The sequence below is a fragment of the Syngnathus scovelli genome, chromosome 17 (assembly GCF_024217435.2).
Source record: "Syngnathus scovelli strain Florida chromosome 17, RoL_Ssco_1.2, whole genome shotgun sequence".
Classification (NCBI taxonomy): Eukaryota; Metazoa; Chordata; class Actinopteri; order Syngnathiformes; family Syngnathidae; genus Syngnathus; species Syngnathus scovelli.
In genome coordinates this window covers 11,308,957-11,323,317 of record NC_090863.1, presented here as the reverse complement: position 1 = coordinate 11,323,317, position 14,361 = coordinate 11,308,957, and the positions used below count along the sequence as shown (strand labels likewise).

General features: G+C 43.9%; 1 protein-coding gene across 2 annotated transcripts in view; it reads left to right on the top strand.

Annotated features, from left to right (window-relative positions):
* The window catches only part of LOC125985481 (SPRY domain-containing SOCS box protein 4-like), a 36,069-nt gene that overhangs the window by 3,696 nt on the left and 18,012 nt on the right, over nucleotides 1–14,361 (top strand). The window contains exon 1 of one of the 2 annotated variants that reach the window (XM_049748388.2): nucleotides 9,007–9,163. The exons of the other annotated variant lie outside the window; for it this stretch is intronic. The gene's annotated coding sequence lies outside the window, so the exon portion shown is untranslated. Of the gene's footprint in view, nucleotides 1–9,006; nucleotides 9,164–14,361 lie in introns of those variants that run through there. 2 annotated transcript variants of the gene reach the window in all.

Sequence of the window (14,361 nt, the reverse complement as noted above, 5' to 3'; positions counted from 1 at the left end):
GTTAGGTCCAACACTCCATTGTCACAGCAGCGATGACTAACAACATGAGGAAAACTCTCAATGTGTCACTTCTTTTCTTATCTCATGATGGTGACACAATCCACCATTATGTGTTGCGTCTTTTTCTACCAGCTTCGGACTCATTTTCCTTTTGTTTCCGTCTCTCTACCTTTTCGGGCCACGATTATGGTGCTTAGACTCTCATGAATATTTAGATTTTTTAGAAGGGAAATGTCAAGGGGGACCATGTGCGGCTGGCCTTGCCTAATTATGGAGATGGGCTTCCCCAGAAGACCACGCATGCACAATTCCAATTAGATAGCACTTACTAAGCTTTAAACAAAGCCGTCTGAAAAGCATCAAATGCATTCAGACACACACACGCCCCGAGTCGAGAACTGGTAATGGTGCAGCTGGGGCTTGCAGCTGCTTCCTTGCTTATTGTTTAACACGGACCTAAATGATGGGCACAAACTTGGCAGTTTAGTCATTAGAATTGCGCCTTTTCCGTTGTTGTGCCATGAAAAAAAAATCCGCCGCTGATGAATAAACCCGTGATTCACGGTGACAAGCGCTGTTGAGGATGGGCGGGGGTGTTTAGGAGAAGAAAGATGTTCGTGAAGAGAAATGAAGGTGTGTGGGGGGGAACAGAAAGAGTGACAGTGGAAGAAGAGAGAATGTTTGGCCGGAGGGGGACGCAAGATGAGATGTAGAGCCCGAAAATAAATAAATTGAAGCAGCTTGTTTTGGTAAGAGAGAGTGAGAGAGGGAGGGAGGAGACTGGTGAGCTCGAGAACAGCAGCGGGAAGGAGCCTTGTGCTGGAGTGACTCATTTCTGACAAGAAAGATGGCAAAGGATGGAGGTGACTAATCACAGGACACAAATTGGGAAATGTGGGAGAAGGCGGCGAGGCCTAAAGTGCAGCATGAGAATGATAAGAAAAGCTGCAAATAGACACGACTCCACACAGGTGAGATGAGAACGTCAGGAATCCGAACGGCAGTGAGCCAAGTCCTGGAATAGAAACTCCAAAGATGATGATAAATCATTGATAGAGGTGGTTTGGTTGTGTATAATTTATCAATTATTTAACTGTGATCAAGCCATTCAAGTGGTGCTTGAGGATAATTCCCACTTGCATTTTTTTGTTTTTTTAGCTGAGAAATCAGAGCAAAGTCAACAGTTGAGCTAGCAGCAGATATACACTTATGCATTATACATTATCATGACTTTAACAATGGAAGAATTGCTAGCAAGCGGACTCCGGGTGCCAAATAAAAAAAACTCGGGAAATTTAAAAAAAAAAAAAAACAGTCACGTGCTGACCTCCCAAGTAGACAAGTACAAAAAGTTATCTCAGCGTCAAATTGATATTTCAAGTTGTTTTTTATGACAATGTGGTGGTTGTGATTTAAAAAGGCCAACAGGTTCTGTTGTCCCCCATTTAGGAACTTGTGGTCATAACATCAGGCATGTCTCACCCCGCCACCTTTCATCAGGCCACTTCAGAGCCTCCCAGCGGAAACCAGAGCACCGCCGCAACGTGTGAGGCTTTACCGCCAGACATACGGCTAGGATTAGGAGCAGTCTCAAATTTTAAGGCCCACAAACATGTGGAACAGCCCGCAGTTTGATGGGGTGTATCATCAGTCTGAGGGGAGCAGAGCTGAGCCTTTGTGCATGTCTGCGTGCACTTGTAGCACTTATTTGTTATTTTTTTTTTATAGATGTGACCCCTCCGTCTTGGTTCTGGACCCCTACTGCAAATTCTGTATACAGTGATCCCTCGCTACTTCGCGTTTGGTTTATCGCGGCTTCACTACATCGCGGATTTTTTTTAAAAAAAACATTTAAAAGTCAAAATAAAACGTCTACATTGTGTCTAACCTGTAGGACAATGAAGTATTGCTCCAAACGTTCGTTTACATTCCTTTAGAAGTCCGTTTTCGCGTGTTAGCACGATCGCGAATTAGCATCTTTCCGCTAACTCGTTAGCCTGCCCAGTACTTCTTGTCGGTGACCTTACTTCGCGGATTTCACTTATCGCGGGTGATTTTTGGAACCAATTACCCACAATAAACGAGGGATTACTGTAATGTAATCATCAAACTTCCCAAAAAGGTTAATAAATGCCTATTTTAATAGATTCATCTTCAAATTCACCAAGATCTATGATCGTGTTCACAATAAATGTGTTTTTTTAAGCTTCCTCTTAAACTAAACACATCATCTGTGTTTACATACAGGTGTGGACAGAACCGCTTTGTGTGTGAATGAGAAATAGATTGAGATGAATATTTGCGGGGGAAAGTATAGCGAGCGCATAAGGTCCACATAGCAGAGCACTTCTGTCATAGGTTATGACTTATTTATTCCTTTTAGTTTGACACTTGGCGAGGGGGGGCGGGCGTCATTCTTCCTCCCGCAATCTCTCGGTTAGGATAGAACAGCTGTTCTATTTTAACAACAGATGTGGCAATGCACCAAATAAAGCCGTAAGAAAAGCATCAGTTGGCTTCGGTTGGTTTGTTTGTGTCTGTTACAGATCCTTAGTGACCATCTTGAATAAGTTAAAGACACCGGAGGTGTAACTGGAGAGTCGCGCTTGTGAAGAAAAGTAGTCGGAACAGCCGTCCAATCTCAGCGAGCTAGCAAATTGCAATACTTTCCCGGCGTGATATGTTTTATACGGCCGCAGGGAAACATTCGCTTCTGTCAAGGAGAAGGAGGCTGCAGAGGAGATATGGAAACGATGCAGAAGATGATAAGACGCTCATTATTGCGCTCCTATTTTTGGCTCGATCTTCCCACTCTCATTCTCACGCTTACAGTGGAGACGTCATGCGTGTAGGCCTATGTCCTACTTAGCATGGCTGTCTGTCTGCGTGTAATATATATATGTTTATTGAGTGTTCTTAGTTGTCATGGAAACTGTATGGACAGTGGCTGGGAATAAATGCAAGTTTGGGCAAATAATGAGCAAAAATAGGCTTCTTGCCACTTCAAATTGACCGTCAAATGAAACAATAAACAAAGAGAATTGCAGATGATGAATTTTCATCCGAAATAATTGATTAATGACATAAGCAAGCAGTTGTGCGACTAGCAAATGTTGCTGAATGAGGCTCATTGTTCGCGGCGTGGTCATTAGCCGTCGTGGCTAATTGCTGGTGGAACAAAAAGCGTGGACAACATTTCCCTGATGATCACTCAGCTGCTCTCCGTGTTTGATGTTTATTTTGGTACGGGTTACACTTAATCAAGCCAAAAAAATGTCAAGTGGTAAAATGAGAAAGCAATGAAGCTGTTCGAGGGAGGCAAAGGCCTCGCTGATGGTCACATGATGTGTGTCACCCAATGTGTTTTTTTTTTGCATGTAAGCCAGTGTTTGATTTATTGCCTCGACTTGAGCGTGGTGTTATTTGTGCGCAAGATTGTGCAGAAACAGCGGATTTCCTGGAAATTTTGTAGAGGCGAGGCATCGACCATTACTTGAAATGTATCCAAGTAATTATGCACATCTTTGACTATTTTCTTTTTGTTGGCAAACGGTCCTAATCCGCCCTAATGTAATCTTGTCTTTCTTTTTCCTCACTTATTTTATCGATCTCTTTCCCTCTTTGTTTTTTCAAGGATTGCGTCATCCATCCATCCATCCATTTTCTGAACCGCTTAGTCCCCACAGGGGCCGCGGGCGTGCTGGAGCCTATCCCAGCCGTCATCGGGCAGTAGGCGGGGGACACCCTGAACTAGTTGCCAGCCAATCGCAGGGCACACAGAGACAGACAACCAATCGCACTCACACTCACACCTAGGGACAATTTGGAGTCTTCAATCGGCCTACCAAGCATGTTTTTGGAATGTGGGAGGAAACCGGAGTACCCGGAGAAAACCCACGCGGGCCCGGGGAGAACATGCAAACTCCACACAGGGAGGGCCGGAGGTGGAATCGAACCCGCACCCTCCTAACTGTGAGGCGGACGTGCTACCCAGTGCGCCACCGAGCCGCCGGATTGCGTCATTTCGAAATTAAATCCAGGATGGATTTAACGAAGCGGAGTGTTCGACCTAATTAGGATTTTTTTTTACAATGCCCGCTCATCGATTTCACAAGTGACTGATGTTTAAACCTGGTGTATGTCTGAGTGTTCTTATTGATGAGCGCCATCAATTGCGCTCTTGTCCACATCCTCTATCGAACTCACCTTTCACCTTCAGCCCTAAGCGTGGACACTCGAACAAGAGCCAAAGCCACAATGACGTAGACTTGAATCCCGCGTCTCATCACTATTTTATATAGTTCAATGTACACTAGGTCATCACACCTGAAACCAGAAGTCTTTCCATCGGCTCTAAATAAATGAAATGATCCCGGTGACACGCATTTATTATTAATAAGCATCATTAATTAACTTGAGCTTCCCAATTTCCCTTCTATTTAAAATGATTCCAAGATGCATTCTCGTAGTGTGTTATTGATGTATTTTGTCAAGCGGCATGTTCCAACATGTTTTGAGATAGTGTATCGGCGTCTCGTGCTTATCTGCATGTGTTTGTGCGGGAGCCAGACGTGTCTCATTGCTAAAGTGTCATAATCCAGTCCAGAGTTCACGCTTCATATTCTTACGTGGGCTCGATTTGTTCGAGGAGGCCATGTTGACCTCCTATGGCTGCACGTCAGGACCTTTTTTCACCCGGTTGGTCAGTCAGAGCAAAACTCGTCACGAACAAGTTAAGAGTAGCGAAACATTTCTTTTGTGATATTTTATTGTATGTAACATTGCGTTTAGACTAGTGGGTGCTTTTATTGTTATCTTTTTTTTTTTTTTTAAGTCAGATAGACAAATCCGAAACAAAATGGTTCTGCACATACTGGCTCGCTAGTGATGTTTCCACCGACCATTCTAATCATGTCCATAAACTGACCATGTTTAATTACAGTTTTTCCTCCAGGCCCATTAAATTGAAGGATTTGCTGTCTCTGGGCTATTTAATTGACAAATGAGTGCCATGTGAACTGTGATGGAGACCAACGCCCATCATGGCTGCATGTGTAGTGTGTCTGTATGCACATTAATGACCCAGGCCCTCTTGGGGGCAACGCAAGGAGGACGTGGCACGTGGTGCAGAGAGGTCAGGGACGACAGACGCGGAGCAGCAGCTGGTGGTGAAAATGGAGGAGGGAAGACGAGGCGAGAATAAAGGGAGGGGAGTATTGGCAGTGGGTTGGAAAAAAAAAAAGACGGTGGCAGGAATAGTCTGATGGAGCAATGAGCGGAGATGGGATGATAAAATAGGGAGAGGTCACAGGGCACACACTTGGGGATGAAGTGTCTGGAATACATTTGGGAAGATTTTTCTTTCACGGTAAAAATGCAAAGCCATGGATGATTAATATGGATGAATCCATAACAAAACTGCATTTCGTCACGATATTTTATTTTTCTCTGGAAAAGAATGAAACAAAAGAATAACTTTTTTTAGCCTCAATTTGAACACTTACCCAGAAAAGCCAATTGAGGACACTTTTTTTTTAAAGATATTTTCATTTGATTCATTTATGCCCTGAAACTGTTCTCTTAAAAATACTTTCTGGCAGCCCATTTATGTGCAAATGGTGGTCTAGCGTGCAAATTGTTTACTAGGTCATGTGCTAGTGCCTGACCGATATCGATTTTCTTTAGGCTGATTTTGTTATTTAGCAGAATAATATGACAATAACAATTTTTTCAGATTTATTAAAAGAAAGCAAGTTGCGGATACCCTTAGTTGATGCATCAATTATCTTGAAGAGCCTGCACAAGAGAGCTTAGCATGTCCGACCGTGACTCAGGCCTAATGTTTTCCTGTAAGGAGACATGGAAAGGTTGTGTTTTTAATGGAGTGAGAATGAGGAGTGGAAGCAGCAGATGGACTCCCGCTGCCTCCATTTACCAGCCTCCCAACGAACGACCAGCACGTGTATCGATGTGCACGCAAGAAACCGACAATCGCTCGGTGTGTCTGTCAATAAGCTCTTACTTTTATTTTCAGACCGTACGACGCTTGAAGAGAGGAGGAACCGGATGTTAAGAGCATATTCCACATTTGACCTTTTACCGATAGACTACGGTGAAACGATCAATTAATTATTTGCCCTCTATGAATGACCACAGTTACAGTATATTATTGTGTCTTGTTATTTATAAATAAGAATTGTTCATGGCAGTGTCCACCATTGCAATGCCCCCTTATGTTTTATTACAAGCCAGTGTGCCATTAGGAATGATATATAATTATTCCAAAATATATGGATTTGAACAAGGTTTTCCAAATGAAGTCGTAAATGACTTTTTATGGCTACTAAAAGACATGGTTGTGTAGGAGCCGTGTGGCGTTCGCTGACATTTGATTTTATCCTGTTACTTATTGCGCGTAAAACTCCAAATAGGTTTGATCTCATTAAATTCTCAGCTTGAATCTGAATAAGTCACTTTAATGTCAGAGTAAGGTTGCCACTGTAAACCTCGCAAGTCCCGTGGCCGTGGATGAAAAGATGTCCCATGTGACCCCTCTTTGATTGTTTGCTCCAATTTTGCTCATGTGGATGTTTCTTCCAGCCATCTATTGTTCGTGTCCCCCCCCTGCGTTCCCCTTTAACACGTCTTCACCCTTTCGCCCCCCAGGCTGCACATTTAACTCCACGATTTCCTTTCTTCTGCGCTACCTTTTTGCCCCTTTCACCCCCACCATCTATCTCCCGGGCACCTATCCCCCCACACGTCTCCTCTGGGCCATGTTGGATGGCTTTGTGTTTGACACGTGTGTCGGCAGAAGGCAGTGCGCGCTCACATGCACACGCAGCCCTAATTCGCTGTGTCGTGTGACAACAGCAACCGACCCCCCCCCATCCACCCACTCACCTTCATTGTACCGCAGATTAACTCGCATGCGCACACGTGACCCCAGACCCCAAGGGGCCGCCGTAAGTAAGAATATGCTTTGAGGCAGAAAATCAGAAGGCAATTTGAGGGAGAATCCAGCTGAGAAGATGGGGGAATGATCATTTGAAGGAAGTTCAGCTTCATTTGGCTAATTCTTTTTTTTCCCCCCACACTGGTAAAATTGAGCAGAATTCACTTTTCAATTAAAAGTGTATATATATTTGGAGATGACCTCAGACACATTCGGAATGGGTGAAACCTTACTTATGGAAAGTCCTTCCAGCCGAAAAGGAAGCTGTATTTATCTCTAAAAGGGGGACCGACTGTATTCTGTTCTATTCTCACTTCCTTGGCTGGGCTTTATATAAAAACAGGCGTCCCCACTGTTTGGTTTGTTTTCACTCTCTGCGCTTGTAGGCCAAAGGTGACCCAGCACTCCCAATCAGAACGAGTTCAATCGACGTCCTGACATTAGCTGGCAGAACTTATTCCCGTTCATTGTCTTCTGTTGACTTGACATCTTTATTGACCAGTAATGGAACGAGCACCCAGGAGCCCATGTTGACTGATATTCAATTTGCAGTGACTTAGCAGAAACAAATCATCCAAGAAGTTAAACGGCGTGCTTTTAACAGAGCTGAGACAAACACTCTGCTGTGACTGATCGATGACTCAACGCCAATGTGTGCACTTTTGTTAAGTGTAGACGTCTGAGCGCATGAGTGCTGCAAAATGCGCAGACATGTGATGCAATGAAATCACTGGAGATGTTGTGTCATGGGTGGCTTTGACGCTCTGGTGCCTTCACAAACTTTGGGGAAAGGAAGCTCATACAGGAAGTGGTCTGGCTAGACCTCAGACCTGCGTGACTGCAATCACTGTAGTCCCTCTTAAGACTCTTAGTACGGCGAAATGTGTGCAAGTGGGAATACACACATATATACACTTTTCTTCTTGACTATTGAGCGATGTTCATGTGGTTGCCCGCTTCAGTTTTATGTGAGACATGACGGTGAAAAGTTCCTAAGTTAGTGAGAGTAGTGAGTTTTTAGATCCCAATGTGACTTTTCTCTGCAATGTGTGTGTTATCATAATGCCTGTCACTTCCCAGATGGCGTAAATGGCCAACGTCCCGCCGCCTAGGGAAAATCGTGACGACGAAATTGCGTCAAAGAGGAATGAAAAAAAATTAGACAGACGCACAAGATAGGAGCAACTAAGAGGCAAAATATGTCTTTGAATTTTGCAGCCTCGCCCCTTGATATTTTTTACATTATTTGTCATTATTTCATTTTTTATTTGTTAGTTTTCCTTTAACATAATAACCTTGGTGGTCACATGACTGGCAGTTCAGCCGCCACATGCTGGCCTCGTGCGGGTCCGGCGGCACGTGTAGGTGTGTGTCACCATACGGTTTTCGTATACAGGCAAGAGGGCGCGGTTGGGACCTGATCGGATCGGTCGCTCTGTGTGAGCTCTTTGTAAGATGGAAGGTGAGGGGGAAGGTGAGACGGGTGTTCCTCTTAGCCGCCTGCTGGTCTGCTTTGCTGCTGGCGACTCAGCTTGATGAGATCACAGGGGATCGACTTTCGCCTCTCTCTCCTGCTCTCGCTCTCTCTTTCTCATTTTTCCCTCGCCCTTTCTAGTTTCCACCACGGTACTCACTTTTCATTGTCCGTAGTAGTTGTGAAGGGCACCAAAATAATCACTTGGCACCATATGACCTTTCGAAACCCTTAATTTGGGATATCAATGTATAGGGTGCCTGAAAAGTTTGCAAGTTTGTTTTTTTTCGGTTTCTCTCGGTGTATCTGGTGCGCTGCTAAAGAGTAAAGCGAGCACATTCTGTAACCGGAGTGGAGTTTGGAGGTGTTTGATGCCACAGCGGAGCTCATGGTGACAATGGTGCCTTGGAAACACAATTGTGAGTCAAGAGTGTGCTGGGGGAAGGTGAGCAAAGGGGTAGGTAGGGGGTGGTCGGAATAACTAATAGCCCCTGGACAGATAAGCTCCAGGGAGGAAAAGAGGGAGGGAACGCTTGAGGGAGGGAGGGAGGAGGGGAGGACGCCGAAGCGGCTGGCAGAGAACAGAAGTCTCTCTTCTTTCTATCCGACTTGCCGGCTGCTGGTCGTCTCCTTGCTCTCATCCGCTTGCCTTCTCTCGCCGGCTGGATAGAAGAGTTTCAACATGGACTTGGGCAGACGCTGCCAGACGTGAGGATGCTCACTGGAGAGTCACTGTAAGCTGCCTAGAAAAATGGCTTTCTTACTGAAAAGATCTGGTTTCTATTTCAAGGAATGATGTTATGCAGTAGCATCCACCTGGATGGCTCCAGAGTGAGCATGCTTTGCTGTTGCTGAGGTGTACATGAGGGAAAAGCTCGCCGGCATGCATTGTGATGTTTGTGTTTATATTTAACATTTTTCCCCCTGTGGATGTTACCATGCACACCACACGCTTTTACTTTTCTCTTCATCTCTCACTCGCTCCTTTAATTGTCTTAATGGCCTCCAGGTCCCAGCTGGCCAGTTGGGATACCCCCTCTATGTGTGTGTGCGTCTTTTTAGTGGGATAGTGTTCCCCCGCTGTAGGCTGGTTTCTCATTAATTCCCCGCTAATTGCAGATTTTGAAGCGATTCTTTTCATGGGTGCGTACAGGCACTAGTAGTGTAATGATGCGGACAGCGTGGGTTTAATTCCTGGCCAGTGCGTGCAAATTTCCCCATCGTGCTGCTAAATAATAATAAAGGTGATGTCGTCTTATACCCAGCCAGCTTCGCTTGTTCCGAGCGCAGATGCAAAATTGGTGGGAATTCAGGAAGTGCTTGTGGTATAAACAAAACTGAAATAAATCATGCTGCAAGAATTTACAGTTGTTCAGTTTAGTACCATGTTGTGTTGTAACATGTCAGGGCGGCACCGAGGCCTCTAATGGATATAGATGCAGCGTAATTAAGAGCAGCAAGAATCGGCAGAGAAGGTCCCCAATAGAAGTACTTCGCTATGGGATTCGTTGTATCATGCTAGCTCTAAAATGCTATTTACATTAAACGCCATATTTGTTACATTAGTAAACAAAGTGAAATGGGGTGGAACAGCAAAACTTTGTTGTAACAACAAAACAAAAACAAGCTAATCATGCTAACTACACCTGCTGTTCTTTTGATGCCTTATTGATGCTTTTATTATATTTGCACTGTCCAAACTAGGGTTAGGGATAGGGTTAGGGTTATGGGATAACTACTCCAGGATTTCCCCCACGCTCATATAATAATAGGATAGGTCCTGCTTTCTATTTTTAGTCTATACACTTACAAGCACTCCTAATCTGACAGCCTCCAGTAGCGTCTCTTGCAACAGTGTTTAGTCTGTCGGTGACTGTTGGGTCGGAGCGCGAGGATACTTTTGTGTGGTCCGCCCTGGCGAGGAGAGATAGCGGCCCTCCTTTCTGACTTTATCCTTTTGTTTTTTCAGCTGCTGACCCACGTAGCCCCCCCCCCCCCGGCCGGCTCCCCTACCTCTAGCATTGTTTCTGTTCCCCGCCACCCTTCTTACTTGTCTCCAATCTATACAGACTTCCTCCCCCAGCAGTATTTTAATGACTGCCCCCTCTTAAGCATTGTTATTAATCTCCCTTGCTCCTTTCTCCTCACTCAGGAAGCAATTTGCCAATGACGGGGAGGGTTTTCACGATCACACTATGATGGGTGTGTGCTGTTAAATGGGTTGTTGCTGCAAGCCCCTGTTCCACTTTGCACACAGCAATTTTGGAGAACACCACGGGGGAGGGAGACAAGGGCTTCAATCATGAGACGATGTGAGCCTTCGTTTGTTCGGCAGAGCCTGAGGTGCAGTCATGTCAATTATCATGTCGTTAATTGACGAATTTACTGTAAAATGTCAGCGTAAATCGGTGTCTTGTTTTATTCCTCCCACCGTCCCAGATGAGGCGATATCATTTGGACTGTTGCTAAATTAAACAAATCATTGGAGGCTATGAATGAATTACTGTCTATTACTATGCCGCTGCTAAAAGAAATGAATTATTCAAACTTAAAGTTGACCTGAAACGGAATAAATGGCTTCTGTCATTGCCATGGCAACGTCGGGTCACCTACTTTCGTTTTGGACCGTCCAGGTCGCTTGTTGACATCAATGACAAACTGACACACTCGTGCCGGCAATTTTGCTGATCAAAATGATACTGTAACACAAATTACTTCTTCTTATCACACATTTTATGACAACATAGTCTTTGTTTCGCTTTTGGTTTTAGTTGGTGACCTTGTCTTTGTAGCTTACAATTGCACATTTGATTGCGAATGACTTATCCACTTCAGGGGCTTGAAAGTAGGTTAGGTTTTTATTCTGTAGGGAAGCCCCGGAGGAAAAAAAAAAAAAAGACCCAAACACACTCTACAGTAACTCACTCACTGCTGCTTTAAAGTGGACGGCAACTCAAAAATAATCTTTACAGTAATATGTTGTATGTGGGCCCCACTAGCGTAAAAACGGTATTTCTATTAATATTGGAATATGAAAGAAGCAGCAAAGTTCACCCTGTGCCTAATGCCGTAACATATATTTCATTTTTAAAAATGATATAATTTAAATAATTTAATAATTTGCAGTTGTTTTCAGTTACGGGTTTCTTTTTGCTGTTCATTTGAATGATGCCACACTTTAACACTATTTAAACCAGACGTGTAAAAAGTCTACTCAATCACCCAAGCTCTCAATTACGGTCTTTTACCGGTCACTGTTAGCATAGCTTAGCAATTAACTTGTCATGAGGTTGGTTTAAATTCAGACTTTATGTTGAATGCGCAAAGGAGCAGCATCGGTGCACCGGATTCAAACTGATTTGGATTCAGTTTTACGTCCACTGGGGTTATGAATCTGCCACCTGAATCTACTGCCTTCTCGATAGCACAGGCAAGCATTTGTATTTGTGTGCGTAGGTGTGCGTAAAGAGGCGCTCGATCACTGTAGCGCTAACCGTCTACCATGACACTATCCATTTTTCACACCTCTCAGCTGTGACAAATGCTTGCAGAATGCATGTTAGTGTTCTCTTGATTTTAATCACCAAGTTTGTTAGTACGACGTATTTATTTAAATTTCTAAGGTGAAGAAAACCATTGGAGCCGTTTTTTAAAGAGGTCATTATTAGTACCAGGGAGGCGCAGCGACTCAATTTAATCCACATTACATGCATAGACAAGAACATGTTTTTTTTTCACCGGCTGCACTATGATTTGCATTTAGCGCGTGTGAAGCATCTACTACCAGTTAAAGGGAATTTAAAAAAAAAAAAAAAAAAATCTTTGCGTTATGTACATAATCCCTCGTTTATCACGGATAATTGGTTCCAAAAACCACCCGCGATAAGTGAAATCCGCGAAGTACAGTCACCAACAAGAAGTACTGGGCAGGCTAGCGGAAAGATGCTAATTCGCGATCGTGCTAACACGCGAAAACGGACTTCTAAAGGAATGTAAACAAACCTTTGGAGCAATACTACATTGTCCTAAAGGTTAAACACATGTTTCCTCAATTTAGAAGTTTTATTTTGACTTTTAAATCGCTTTTTTTTTTTTAATTTGGGGAAAAAAATCCGCGATGCAGTGAAGCCGCGATAAACGAAACGCGAAGTAGCGAGGGGTCACTGTACTTTGTGATGGTCACTTAGCGTGTGTTTCCAGTGTCGAAATACGTGCGTAATTGCTTGTGTACAGTACGTTAGCAGGCTGCACGCTGGGCTTGTTTTGCCGCATGCTGGGAGACGGAGCTTTCGGTGTCAGACTATAGACCATAAAATGCACCAAGTGATGCGGCAGAGCAGCATGGTACAAAAGTGAGGCAGGGGGATGGACAGATGAGAGTGAAGTGGGTAGAAAACTCGCAGTGTAATGGCGCTTACTCTGTAAATGCCTAATAAGTACAATGCGTGAACACCACTTCCTTTCATCAAGCGAATGTCCCAGTCCGTGTGTTTTGACATGCTGTCAGCAGCCAGACGGTTCAGTTTACGTCTACCTCCGACAAACTCAGCCACCCAGGGATTCCCTCAGCAGGAATGAATGTCGGCAATGTAGGAAGGATGGCAGTTTGTTTAATCTAGGGGGTGGTGCGGCTGTTGCCACGAAGACATGTAACATAAATGTGTGCGCTTGTGGTCGCATGTGAGGTCTGTTTATGCTCGGTCTGGCGCCCCAGTGCGTCCCTAGGAGTGGAACGTGGAAGAAGTGACCACTTTGTGAATCATTTTTCAGACGTCACTGGAATTAGTCAAAGTCGAGGAAACGCCGCATGACAGTTAATGTTCACGCTGATGAATTCCTTTAAAACAAAAATAATAAATACTCAGTGTATTGAATGGATGTACGTAATGCTGTTAAAACACAAAATATTGTTGGCTGATATTAATAACAGGGTTGATATTACAGTTATCCCTCGTTTATCGCGTATAAGTGGTTCCAAAAACCACCCGCGATAAGTGAAATCCGCGAAGTACGGTCCCCAACAAGAAGTACTGGGCAGGCTAACGAGTTAGCGGAAAGATGCTGATTCGCGATCATGCTAACACGTGAAAGCGGACTTCGAAAGGAATGTAACCAAACATTTGGAAAAATACTACATTGTCCTAAGGGTCAGATACGTGGTTCGTCAATTTAGAAGTTTTATTTTGACTTTTAAAACGTTTTTTAATTTGGAAAAAAAAATCCGCGATGTAGTGAAGCCGCGAAAAACGAAACGCAAAGTAGCGAGGGATCACTGTATTGGCTAATGTTAGCATTTAATGAGCACATAGTGGAGCTTCACTTAGCGACAAGATTCACTTACTAAGCTGACTGTGTACTGTTTAGAGTTCCTGCAAGCTTTTTGTATTTATTGGTATTTGAGCATGATATAGTAGTGGACATATTCCAAATTAAAATTAAATTAATTAAATCAATGACTCGGTTCCTCCAATTTCCTTGGTGTTTTTTTAAGTAGCATTATTACACACACAGTATTGTGTAGCGGACGCCAAAAAATAATTTAAAGTGAAAGTACCAGAATTTAGGAGATCATCATTGTGCATGTGCAAGTCTTTTGTTATTCTGCAAAAGCAAACCATATATATTTTTGATTGTCAAATAATTTCCCCTCTTCCAACTATGACAGTGAAATAAAAAATAGGTAACGAAAATAAATAACAGATGGCAGAGAAGCATGTTGCTGGGAGTTGCAGCATCAGACGCTACGCCAGCTTTAGGGCGGTGCAATGACAGCCGTGGCGACCGCGGGGTTGGAGGTCAAATGTCGCCTTGATGACAGCCCGTAACTGGATTGTCAGCCACACACACACACCGAGTTTTCTTTGGCAGTGATGAATGTTGCATGCTGCGGCCGCCTTTAACCCGTCTGCCAGTCATGAGGACACACATCCAT